This window comes from Cyprinus carpio, chromosome A13, assembly GCF_018340385.1.
Source record: "Cyprinus carpio isolate SPL01 chromosome A13, ASM1834038v1, whole genome shotgun sequence".
Taxonomy (NCBI): Eukaryota; Metazoa; Chordata; class Actinopteri; order Cypriniformes; family Cyprinidae; genus Cyprinus; species Cyprinus carpio.
The window spans coordinates 25,757,108-25,770,857 of NC_056584.1; the positions used below are offsets into that span (position 1 = coordinate 25,757,108).

The 13,750-nt window shown below is 32.9% G+C and overlaps 1 long non-coding RNA gene across 1 annotated transcript in view; it reads left to right on the plus strand.

Moving 5' to 3' along the window:
- LOC122147289 overlaps positions 1 to 4,923 on the plus strand; it is a 34,332-nt gene extending 29,409 nt beyond the window's left edge. Inside the window, exon 2 of the long non-coding RNA XR_006161561.1 lies at positions 3,317 to 4,923. This is a non-coding gene — a long non-coding RNA (uncharacterized LOC122147289). The remainder of the gene's footprint in view (positions 1 to 3,316) is intronic.
- Positions 4,924 to 13,750: the final 8,827 nt, after the last annotated feature.

Below are 13,750 nucleotides of genomic sequence, written 5' to 3' on the forward strand. Positions count from 1 at the left end.
CACATCCACATGCACAGAATTAATGATCAAAAGCATCAGTAAATATACACAAAAACTACTCAACCCATACAAATGTCTCTCCTTACAGCATTCGTCAGCGCAGGCTGAAACCGAGAGGCTTGTTGGCACTTGGATCTTTAAAGAATAACCACTAGGAGAAATAGAGACATTAATCTCACTCACGCATCAATTAACAGGTCAAAGACTCGCTCGCCAGTAACCTGCGGAGCGGCGTGAATATTTCATGGACAGGGACGCCGTGTTGTTGAAGGGTGTGAGTGCTGGCGTCAGGAGTTTCTCGTAACCTGCTATTGTTTTGTTTTTTTGTTGGAAGTATATCCATTGTGGTCGTATTGCAGTAAAGCTCTTGTTGATACTCTGGTTTAAAAAAAAAAAAGAAAAAGAAAAAAACCTCAAGCAAAACCAGACTCAAAAGTGATATGCAATATACATGCACATGGATTTTTTTTTAATAAGAAAATACTATTTCAGTCTTGTTTAATTTGATGTGTTACTTGCCATTTCTTGTAATTATTTGTGAATTTTACTAGCAGTTCCTGAGGGAAAATTGTTTCTGCACCATTTTTTCCAATAGGTGTTTTAATAAAAGTTTGTGTTCGTAATATTTTAGGTGCTATAGCAAACAGGTGTTTTGTGTCATAGCTAACTGTATTGCTTATCGGCATCCAGGATGCATGTGTTTTATAACGATACTTAAATTGCCCCACATGAAGTTGTGTATATTGTGTTTTTGGTCTGGTTGCATGTGTACATAGTCTCTGTGTGGGCCTGTGTGTGTAAGTATCTAGGCACACTCGGCCACAGTGTCGGGTTTCCCATCAGGCTTTTCTGGCTGTTATCTCTTTAGTCACGAGCAGCACGTCCCCTCCAGCGCTGACAGTGAGACGGGTGCGAGCCTCGCCTTCACTCCTACTCAAACGCTTCCTCACACCGCGCTCTTTCCACACTTGAGTTATTTTTTGAATAAAGACTGTGCAGTTGAATTAGCACTAGGTCAAGGTTATTGCTCAGACTGAGGACTTTTATAACTCGGGAGACTTAATAGAGATTGCAGAGCAGGTTTTATTTACTTTAGTTGATTATATTGATTAGATAATATTGAGATTTTTGATTGCAATATTTGCTACTATTCAAAAACTGAGCGCACTTTAAGATTACTAGTGCACTTTTTATTTTCAGGACAAACAAAAGAAGCGAAAACATCTCCATTTGTTCTACAATATAATCTCATTATGGTCTAGAAGAAAATATTGCATTTCTAGTTTTTCATTTTGGGCAGATATATGACTTGTTCTCTTAAATGTGATTTTTTTTTTTTTTTTAATTAATTTAAGTTTTGTTTAAAGATTTTTTTTTACTTTATTTAAATCAATTAAATATTTATTTAATTGAATAAATGTAATAAATTTGTTTTGCTTTAATATTTTTTAATTATTTAAATCAATTAATTTTATTTATTTATTTATTTATTTATTATTTTCATAATTTGTTTATTTATTTATTTATTATTTTCATAATTTGTTTATTTTAATTAATACAGTTAATTTCTTTATTTTCATTTCTTTATTTATATAATTTTTTTTAAATGTATATTTATTGTGATAGCGTGTTTTACTCTAATCAGACTCTTTCCTGTTAAATCTCTCAGCCTTGTCATAGCTTATGTATTATTCAAGGATGTGGGCTTTTATCCGTTTCTCAGCCATTAACCAACAACATCCTTGATCAATGACTTTGCAGAGGGGGGATTAACACAAGATCCTGTGGTTGAAGTTGTGAGGGAGACAGTCGCTCAGCACAATGCAAATTTAAGCACTGTGTGGGTTAATGTATTTGTTTTTGACATCATTTTCTAGCACAGGTTGCACCACTGCTTTTCCACTGAATCGTGATTGCCGCAAACTATTTGCTTTTTGCCACCTTGATTATTGAAAAAAAGTGTGGTGTGATATTTATTTTTCGAAAAACTGTTTGATGCAAATGTGTTCAGACCATGTTGTTTTTCTCTATGGGAAAGATAAATCCAAAATATAATGTTTTAATAGCTACATGGTTTTGTGGGAATAAAGATCAAAATGAGACTTTTTAGCATTCATATTATGATCTTGCAGAAAAAGTTAATATCAAATGTCTCGTTTAGAGTATTAGAACAATACTTGTATAAAACATCTTACTATATGCCAACAATTGACTTATACTGTATCTGGCTTTCTGTTTTATGTAAACAAATGTAGGAGAAACATCTTTACTTAAACCGGAACTCCATTAAATCTCCTTCCAAAAAAATTTTTCTCAATTTTTTTTTTTTTTTTTTGGTGAGGTTAACTAGATTATCATCTCAAAGCCCTATTCATTTTGATGAAAATCCTAAAATCTCAGATGGCATTATTTCTATATGTGCTGACGTGACATAATAATGTTTAACATTTTTATTTATTTAATTTAATTTTTTTTTTTGTTTACGAAAATGTTATGGGAACATTCCATTTTAGAATTTTGTATATGTTGTTCTCTGAACACTCTAAAAAAAAATAGTAACATTAATTATATATATATATATATATATATATATGTATATGTATATGTATGTATATATATATATATATATATATATATATATATATATATTATATATATATATATATATATATATATATATATATATATAATGAACAATTTGTGCTAACATTTTATATATATATATATATATATATATAAAAAACATTTGACGAAATAGTGTTATTCAGAAATAAAATGTTCCATGAACAATTTGTGCTAACATTTTGAGAACACTATTACAGACCAGATAACTATGAACAGTTCTATTAACAATGGAAGAGCATTTGTTCGTAACTTTGAGAGAACCTTGTAAGAACGTTAACCAAACTCTGAGAATGTATCTTGTTTTTGACCTTCAAAAGCAAATGAGATCAACTAATATATATATTCTAAAAGTTGAATCTGTGGCGGTCATTAACTTCGGTGCTTGAGTCTGTGTGTAATGAAGTCTGCCTGCTCGCTCTGTGAACAAAGAGACTTCTCTCACTCATGACTCGCTGTGGATCGGGGAGGAGGGGGTGGAAAAGAAAACAAAAAAGCAGAAACGGGGGCTGTTGAGGGCACGGCCTCAGGCCCTGAAACCTCAGCCCTGCTATTACTGCACGTCTGCAGAGAAACGCTCACAGACAGGTGCCGCAGCCCGCGGCGCTCCCTCTCTCCTGATGTTTACTTTAATCGTTGTGATTCTGGAAGCTGCTTGAGCTCTGTTAACTGAAGTTTGTGTTGTTTTGTGCAGGTCACTGCGAGGAGAGACTGTCGTCCAGCAGAATGGCGTCAGACGTGGGCCGTAGCACTTGAGGTCAGCTACTCACTCAGCGCACAGTGTTTATTCTGTCTTCAGGTCCTCCTGGGAAGTTCCTACTTAAGAGTTCGGAAGTCATAATTATGATGTGAAGTGATTTGGCTTGAAATAATACGGATGAGTTGAGCATATTTATGTGTCTTTAACCCAGCTAACAGGGAATGTTCACAGAACTTGGTTAGAATGTTAATACAGTGTTCATTCAAAGTTCGTGAGATGCACACTTATCTAATGTGTGTCATTGTTTTGGAATGTTCAGAGAACATTCGAAAGTAACGTTCCCATAATGTTTGCAAAATTATTAAATGAAATGTTTGCATAACCCCAAAAAAAAAGAAGGAAAAAAAAAGTTTTTGAAACATTTAGATATTTAGAATGTTCACACTTTTGTCAGAAGTAATATTTTCATAACTTAATGCATAGTAACGTTAAACGTTCTTAGAACATTTTTGTTAGCTGGGAACCTTACAATGCATTTTTAGTCTAAATGAAGAAGAAATTATGCACATTAGGTGCAATTTAAGATGAATTGTAAAAAATATATATTTTATCATTCTTGTGCAACCGCATATAATGACTGAAAATGTATTTCACAAAATGTTTACAAATTAGTTTTACATTATATCAACATTCACACCCTTGGTTCCACAAGTATTTTTCTCATTCATTATCTGTTTATAATTCTATTATCCATTATCTATTCTAATCTTGAAAACATTTGAGTTTTAAACTATGAAGACCAACCAGCTGGAAGATGAATCACAAACTTTACATCTTGCTCCTAAAATGTATGGAAATCTGAGAAAAAGGCAAAAGTACAAGACGGTGTAGTTTAATTTTTTTTGGAAATAATACTCTATAAAATATTATGTAGAACTCTTGATGTGCAGTCATTCCTTGTTTATTAGATATTGTTTGTATAAAATATAATACAAATCTTTGAATAGTTAATTTGAATTTATTTAATTTTAATTAGATTATTATTTTTTAATTATTATTAATTGAATTTGTTATTTTAGATTAATTTACATTTGTTTTGATGGCATCAGTCTCTTTCCTTATCTCTTTCTGTAAATTTGCTTTGAGAAAGTGGACTCTCATTCCATGAAATTTGCCTTGAAATCATTAACTTACACAGAAGAACGTCTCATGTAGATGATTATATGTTATACGGAGCTCATGTGGATCTGTCTTGAAAGGTTTATACAATAATGCTATAACTCTATTGAGAAGATGAATGGGACTGTACTTCTGGAACCCAACTGTTGTGCTCTATAGCCATTAGCTTCTAATGTGATTTTATCATCGACACGAACCCTACACAAAAAGTCTCTTTAATAATTAACCATCATGGTGTATATGACTCTGACATGACTTGAAGGCAGCATGCTTTATTTATTTTCAAGCTAAGCTACTGTGGACTTGTAAAGACAAACAACTGAGCAGCACTGCCAAACTAGCTGAAGGATTGTTAAAGAGCCGATGCACAGCCATGTAACATGAACACTTATCACTCACAATAAATGTTTCCCTGAAAAACACGATCAGTTTGACATTTGTCTTTTTCTGTGGTCAGACTTGTGACTGTTTATTTTAACGGTGTGTTTGTGTTGAGCTGTCCTCCTACGATCTGTCTGCCAGTCGCGAACAGAGTGGTTGAGTTGTGGTTTACATGCATTCCCAGAGTCTGTGTGTGAGGACACGTGTAACACGCTAAAATGTCACTTACATATTAGATACAAGCTTCATGTTGTTGACATAAAGACAACATTTTGTGCCATTGCATTTCTGCTTGCGTTGATTTTTGAAGGATGCATTTCCTGAGTGTGACTAATAATAGATTTGTTTTTGTTTTTGTTATTCGACTAGCATGTTACCAGGAAGAATATGTTGTATTAACCAGTAAATCATGGTGCAATTAATTCTATCTAACTGTGCAGTGGCATTTTAGATGTACTAAAAAAAAAAAAAGGAAAAAAGGAAAAAAAAGTTGATTTTTACATAGATCTTGATTTAAGATTGCAATTTTTCATATCTGCAAATTTCATTTTGCAGATGTGTTTGTGCATGCATTTTGCACAATTTGGATTATGCAGATGTCAAATTTAGTCCACTCCCACTATTAACACTAATGGGTGTCGGTTAAATCAAGCGGTTGAATCATGAGTTTGTCATAAATGCTATAAGTCAGATACAGGCTTATGGGTTAAGGTCACCAAAATATTTGTGACTTTAGAGTGAGTCATTGTTTGTTAAAATAAGAACAGTCATTGGTTCTTAATCGGTGGTTAGTAAGGTGATTAAAAATATTATATGTGTAGGTGAAGACACAAGTGTTTTACAGAAAGTGGGTTGAGGTTCAGAATAATATTTGAAAAGCAAATAATTCAAAGAAAAACAAAAAAACAAATTCTTTCCTAAAAATATTTCATACACTTTAAACTTTTATATAAACTATAATCTTCTATAATTTTTTTTTCAGGCTTAAATTATTAAAATTTTTAATTTTATATAAACCACAATCTAATTTATATAAACCACAGTCTATGATTTAAAATTAAATGATAATGAAATGAAACCTCCCTCTCTCTCCCTCTCTCTCTCTCTCTGTGTGTGTCTGTCTGTGTGTGTGTGTGTGTATGTATATATATATATGTATATATATATATATACTATATGTATATGTGTGTGTGTATGTGTACACATTTAATTTTTAACTCGCATAAACCCAAATGAATGCTTTGATGCATATTATGTCATATCCTATAACTGATGTTGGCATTTCCCATAAATGTCAATACATATCATAAACTTATGAATTTTCTTTGATTTTATTTTATTTTCTGAGCTTTTGTTTTTGTATTTTCTCATCATAAATTTAATTTTATATAAACCACAATCTATGATTAGAAAAATTATTTGACATGAAATTTACTTTTGTTTTATTATATATAATTTATAAATAAAACATGTATATTAGATAATATTAATGTCAAAACATAATAAAATGCTATTGATTTTCTTAGATTATCTTCTCAGCTTTGTTTTTCCGGCTTTTATCTTATCACAAATTTATCTTATATAAACCACAATCTGACATGAAATTTACTTTTATTATATAATGTAATAAAATATATTATTTACATAATATTATTTAGTTTTTTTTTTTTAACCCCAATAAACCCAGCTGAATGCTTTGATGCATATTACAGTCATATCATATAACTGATGTTGACATTTCCCATAAATGTCAACGCACATCATAAACTGATGTTGTTCAGTGATAAGCAGCATGTGTAACTGAGGGTCTCAGCACTGAGGGGTTCAGATTGGGTCACTCTAAAGGTCACCTCAGGACATGAAGGCTCTGGACCTTTGCCAGGATCATGAGCTTCTAACCGCTCACATTCACTGTCCAAGCTAACCTCACACTTACTGCATATAGAGCTACAGGTGCTGCTCCACACCAGAAAACTCATCTGACCTTTAATGAACTACTGTAGGAAGCTGAAACTGATAAAAAAATGTAAAAAAAAAAAACTCCCCCCCCCACATCACTGTATGCACTATTCATTTTTAATTCTCTAAGTGAAGTTATTGATGTAATCATTAATGTGTCAATTAATAGGCACCAAAATTAAGAAAAACATTTGTTTCCCATGCTTTCCTTGGAAAAACAAACTGTGAACCCCAGCGCTGGAAGTTTATTAGTTTAATTGAGGGAGTAATTACTCGAATCATACGAGGAAATGGGTAAACTTGTAATCATGCTTGCTTACCCTCAAGACAAAAACATCCTGCAGACAGGCCTGCTCATTCTACAGCAAATGTGGGCAGATTGATCTGATACTTTTTCTTGAAATTGTTTTTAATACTGTATCTCCAGCAGCAGGTGCAGAGCAGATTTTGCAAGGAGAGGGTGAAACTGCGCAGCTGTAGCAGTCATCCTGAAGCTCAGATGTATTTGAAGATTTTGCTGCCGCAACTTAAAGGTTATAGGCAAATGACCCCAGACCTTCATTTGACATTTATCTGACTTTTACATTATTTGGGTATTTTATACATGCATGATAGGAGAAACATACCTTTACAGCATTGCTTTAGAATTACAGTGCCTTATTTAAATCAAAAGCATGTGAAATGGCCTTTTTTATTGCAGGTGTATTATCCAGCGTCAGTAATTTGCAACACAATGTTTGACGTGAAACTTGAAATAAAATCAGGAACTAGCTCTATTTTAGAGGTACTGGTGAAACATCTCTCGCAGTGGGCAAAATTAGACACGTGCGGGAAAATACTGATGAAAACCCCCTGAAATACTGTTAGGATCACACAAAGACTATATTTTATATGTCTTAATATCTTTTACATGCATAGTTTTATGTATACATGAGTACCTAAAGATGGAATTTAGGTTAGTAAAAAAAACATTTTGGTATTTTTATAGACTAGTGAAATTCACCTCACATTTTAAAATGTATAAGTGATATATTGTGAAAAAAAAAAAAAAAAAAAATTATTTATATATTATTTTTTTAGTTAAAATTTATTGATATAATATCAGCATGACCGTTTGAATAATTTTTTTATTTTTTTTATTTTTTTTAGTTAAAATTTATTGATATAATATCAGCATGACCGTTTGAGTATTTTTTTGTAATTAAAATTAATGATGTATTATGGTTAATGAATTTATTAGTATTTTTGTTTGTATTATTTGTGCCCCTAAAACTACTTTCAGTATCACCCAGAGATTATATTTTGTTTCAGTATTTCATATTTTTATGTACTGTACTAATATACCATGTACTAATATTTTTGTTCAGTAAACAAAACATTTGAATATTTGCATAAACTGAGATTCACTTTAAAAGCCCAGAACGGTGAACATTTAGATTAAATTAATCACACATGATTAATAATTTTTTTAGTATTTTTATTTGTCTTATGTGCCTCTGAAAATGCTGTCAGCATCATACAGAGATTATATTTTATGTTTTAATATCTTTCACAATTTGTCCCTGAAAATACTGTCAGTATCTATATTTTGTTTTAATATCTTTCACATAAATGTTAATGTATACACACCACTATCTAAAAAATGTATTTATAGCAGTAAACCAAAACATATTGATATTTTTATAAACTAATGAAATTTTCAAGTGCATTTTCTAGTTTTTTTTATTACAAATGATACTGTCAGGGTAACAATTTGAATGAAAAATCTATTGAAATTAGTATGACTCAGAATGTCTTAGTCTTTCTTTCTTAGTCTTATGCACTTAGAAGCAAGAAAATCTTTTGTTTTGACATAGTTCCCTATATATAATTTGAAAACTACAAAACTGAAAAAGCAAGCATATGGATCATAAGCACCTGGTTCACAAGCGCATTCTGCCCACTTGTGTCTTCCTGACCACACCCTCTGTTGTGAGTCAGCAAAAAATACAGGAAGTTGTTTCATTACACAACGCCTACTTACTGTTCCCAGTTTTTCTTTTTTTCACATGCTACTGTAAATCTCTTTGGCAAAATTTTTCCTGATGTTCTAAGCACATTTAGCACCATCATGTAAAGCATAAGACAAACACAATCCAGTGTCATAACCATTATCTTATCTAGTGAGAGGCGAGAAGTCAAGGTCAGCCAAAGCCGGGAAACAGGGGGAACGATGAGAAGACGAGAGGCATAAAAGAGCTTGACAGACATGTTGGAGCCGAAAGCATGTGTAATACAGATATGATGAATATCTGTTTACAGGCCACCAAGAGTCACTTCACAAAGACTGTGGTGACTCACGGCCGTCCAGATCCTGCTCGCCTCAACTGGGGCTGTAAGTCAAGCGTCGGCGCCTAAAGCTGTCAGACCATCGAATCTCCTGCATTTAACAACCTTAATGCTTCCAGTTCATGTATTTAAACAGCAGGGGCAGAAATTAACAGGCCTGGGTGCAAAAATGCCACTAAAAGTGGCAAAATTACTACAGATATTAAGAGTGTGGATGCAAAAACTTCCTTTTGTAGTGAATTAGTTTTTGTATGCTATCTAACATTATGCTTCATAGTATCTTATTCTAGGTTTATAAATGCTACTGTTCAAAAGTTTGTGTTCAGTAAGATTTTTAAAATGTTTAAAAAAAACTCCCTCCCACCAACCATGAATGTATATAAATGACAAAAAAATTCAGTAAAAATGGCAAAATTATGAAATATTATTGCAATAAAAAAACTGTTTTCCATTTGAATAAATTGTAAAATGTAATTTATTCTGTGATGCAAAGCTGAATTTCCAGCATCATTATTTGTCACATGATCTTTCAAATATTATTATAATATGCCGATTTGCTGCTCAAGTAACCTTTATTTTTGTGTGTAAACTGATTAAATTTTCTTTCAGGACTCTGATGAATAGAAAGTAAAACAGTGTTTTTGTAACAGAAATATTTAGTAATTTTAGAAATGCATTTCCTGTCAACTTTTGATCAATTTTATGCGTCCTTGCTCAATAAAAATATTCATTTCTTAAAATAATATTTATGTATTTAATAACAAATAATTTTAATCATATTTAATAATGAATATTTAAAATATATTTTCAATTTTTATATATATCTTTATAAATGATCCCAAAATTTTTAACATCAGATCTGTATTTACTGGATGTAAAATGTCCAGTAAATGTTTTTGAATGTGTAGCTCATTTGATGAATAAGTAAAAATGAATATTATTATTATTATTATTATTGTTTATTGTTTTTATTTATTTATTTATTTATTTATTTTTGGTTGGACTGTGTACGCAACAGCTGAGAGTGATCAGCTCAATTAGGAAAAAATGCCCTGAGATATAATTCTGGAATGCAAAAAATTATTCCATAATAAAGTTCATTTCTGTCACATCATCCTTTAAATACATGTTCCAGGAAAGCCGTCTGAATACAGTGTCATAAAGAAAATGTGAAGTCATGGAGAAGTATTGACGCACTCCCAAAACTCTGTTTGTGTTTCTCACTTGATGTCGTATAGCTTGAGGGACCGTGTGTTCGTGTTTCTGCTTAATCCACCTGAAACTGAAACGTCTGTTACGTACTGTACAGGACCTGACTCACTGATATTAGTATTCTCGGTTATAATCACACCATGACAACTCGGCCCCAATTACCCCTGCGCCGTTCTGGGCTTTTATTAGTCTGAGGCGTGGTCATTATCATGAAACAGCAGTCTGCCTTTTGTTGATTCTCATGTAGTCTACACAAATGCAGTGAGAGAGAAGTTTGCCATCTGGGCCCTGCGTGTGCCGCGGGCGAAAAGGCTCCTCGGTGTTACGCATGCAGACGGGACACGCCCTGACATGTCGCTCCGCTGCAGTTCTCGCAGCTCGCCGCTCTTTGTCCGGCTCTGTGTAAACAAAAGCTGTGGAATCAGGTGCTGATTTGCTGATATTAAATCAAGCAGGAGTAAATCGTGTCGCCTTTGGTGCTGTAGAAGCAGAGTCATATCCAGTCCAATCTCTTTAATGTCTCAAGTGTTTTTCCTAGGCATTAAATAGCAAATTTGACCATTTTTCTGAAGGAAGAAAGTGCTCAGATTTGCCAAGGCATCAAAATCTCAATGAAAAGATCTAGTATCTCACATCTGTCTCCTCTAGTTTCAAAAGGGGCTCAATCAAAAAGTCGACATTTAAATGCATTTAAAATGCATGAAGGCATTGACTGGAGAGCAAATCCAGTCCCAGACACTTTTTCCCTTTTTTCTCATGGAAATAAGTCTAGTGTCTCACATGTGTCTCCTCTAGTTTTAGAAGAGATCTCAATCAAAGGGTCGACACTTCAATGTGAAAAGACGCTCAGGATGAGTCAAATTTCAAGCCACATGAAAGCAAAATTACAGATGAGATCATTTTTGCCCTTTTTCTCATGGACAAAAAAGCCCCAATACACTGCGAAGTGTGGTAACCTGCAACTGCTATATTACTGTTATGAATATCAATAAATTCTGTAATCAATGTTTTTAATTGTCAGACGCATTTTTACACCACTAGAAATGTATGCTGGCTTTGACATCAAAAACAATATTTATGTATATTATGTTTCAAAAATATTTATTATATTATAAAGTAATATTCAATACCTTTTTATTACTAGGTTTTTTACAGCCCTAGAAATATGTGTTGGCTTTAACATCAGAAACAAAGTTTAATATTATAATGTGAATAATATTAAAAAAGATATAAAAAATAAAGTATCTATAAAAATGTATTCTACATAAAGTCTTTTGATTTAGATCTCTTCTGATTAAAAAGGCAACATCTAAACTAACTGGACTCTCAAGTCAAAAATATTACTTGATATTACTGAATCAACCTAAAAACATTCATTTACCGCCAACATACTTGATATGTGTTAAATCAGTTATCTCTTTGATGTCGAGAGGTTTAAGATGAGTCAATCTCTCCATGATCTTTCTCCTAGAAAGCAACAGGTTCTGCTTCTCTCGAGAACATTTTGTCTCCTTTGATTCAGGTGAGATCTCAATGTCTCAAGCTCAGATATCAGTGATAATATAAACTCTGGCATTTCTCATGCCGTTTCTCTCTAAAGAAAAATTCAAAGGTTGAAAACAGGTTGACACTTTGATGTGAAGAGAAGTTTAAGATGAGTCAAATTTTAAACCTGCTGAAGTTGTTTCTCCATTTAATCTCACATTGAGAAATACTGGTTCTGCTTCTCTTTAACAGAGATCTCATTATTGTTTTAAACTGTGCTCAGATTTCCCAAGACATCAAAATGTCAATGAAAAGTCAGATTTCAATATCGAGTGTGTTTAACCTTTTTTTATCAAACACATGATGCTGTCCGACGGGACAGAAAAAACCACAAGCACTCAAGTGCTTTTCCTTTGTATTCCCCTAAAACGAAATGATTCACATTCAAGCCACATTCAGCCATCCACAACTACTGATTCATTTTTATTTCAGGTTAAGTTGCTTGTACTCACCATGAGTCAGCCGCTCACATACGACACAGACTTCCCCGGCAGGTGATCGGTGAACACTGATTGTGGGTTCTCAGAGCAGAACATGTTCTTAGATCAACATCTTTTTATTGGTCCTTGAACAACAATTGTGTCAAACAAAAAGTCTCAACCCTTATGCTTATACTATCACACAGATCTGATTGGTTGATAGCAATGTTGTTCCTGGACCACAATGATAAAAGTCAAATGACCATGTCATTTATTTAAACTGCTTTTTTATATTGGTCTAATCGAAAATCATGGTTTAAACCGGATTGTTCAGTTTGCTTAAAGCAAATAACACTCCCTACAGACAAAAAATACAAATATTTTGTTGTTGTTGTTGTTTAAATAGTATTATTATTTTAATATTTTTGAGACACTATAGCTTTTAACATTTTGTATCAGTTTTTATGTTAATACTTTTCATTTTCACTTTACCGTTTTATTTTGTAAATGCTTTTAAATGCTAAACTAAATTAAAATGTCGATGTGCACAACATATTTTTACTGAGAGCAGAAATAGTTTTTTGTTAGTATAACAGAAAATATGGTGCACACACGTACACGCACAAGTACTGAATCCACGCGTTTACGTGCGCTGCTGTTTTAACCTTAAAATATTTTATAATGATTATTCTGTTTTACAGTTCTATATCTACAGTATATTTAATACAGAAATGGACAAACTAGAAAATAAATAAGTGGAGTAAATAAAATGAAGGGGACAATAAAACAAGAAGATAAGTTAAAAAAAAATAATACATTCAAAATAAATTTTAATGCATGCATTTTCGATAGTAAGTTCTTCTGATTTGTGGATCACCGCCTCCATCCTGTAATGTGATTTTAAACTGTTTCACAGACTAATTGTTAGTGCTCATCATAAGATTGCAGTAGCTGATAGCAGGCGACATTTTCTGTATGTTTGTTGTGCTGTGTCATCCATCCATAGACAAACATCATGTTGAGATGCACAGGCCTGTTCAGGACTCTGAGGGAAGCCTGTGTTGTAGGTGAAGGGTTGGGTCGTGACGATAAGGAGCTGTGTGATGCTGGCTGGCACATTTAGCGCAGGGTTCAGTCGGATAAGGGAAGTGTTTGGACAAAGTGTTTTGGTCCTGGCGGGTTGTGATGTGTCTAAAGGTGCAGCCTCCTGGGTTTATCAGATACATCAGCCCTTTACTTTTTCCTAAGAACCGGAGGATCATGAATTGACAACACAATCTCTGACTGGCACCAGACTGGAACAGCAGCCCTTCGACTCTCCCTACTATCAGTGATTTATTCCAAGCAAGTTTTAACACTGTAGCAGTTTGATAAATATTGATTTATTTGCATTTGGCTTGATGGT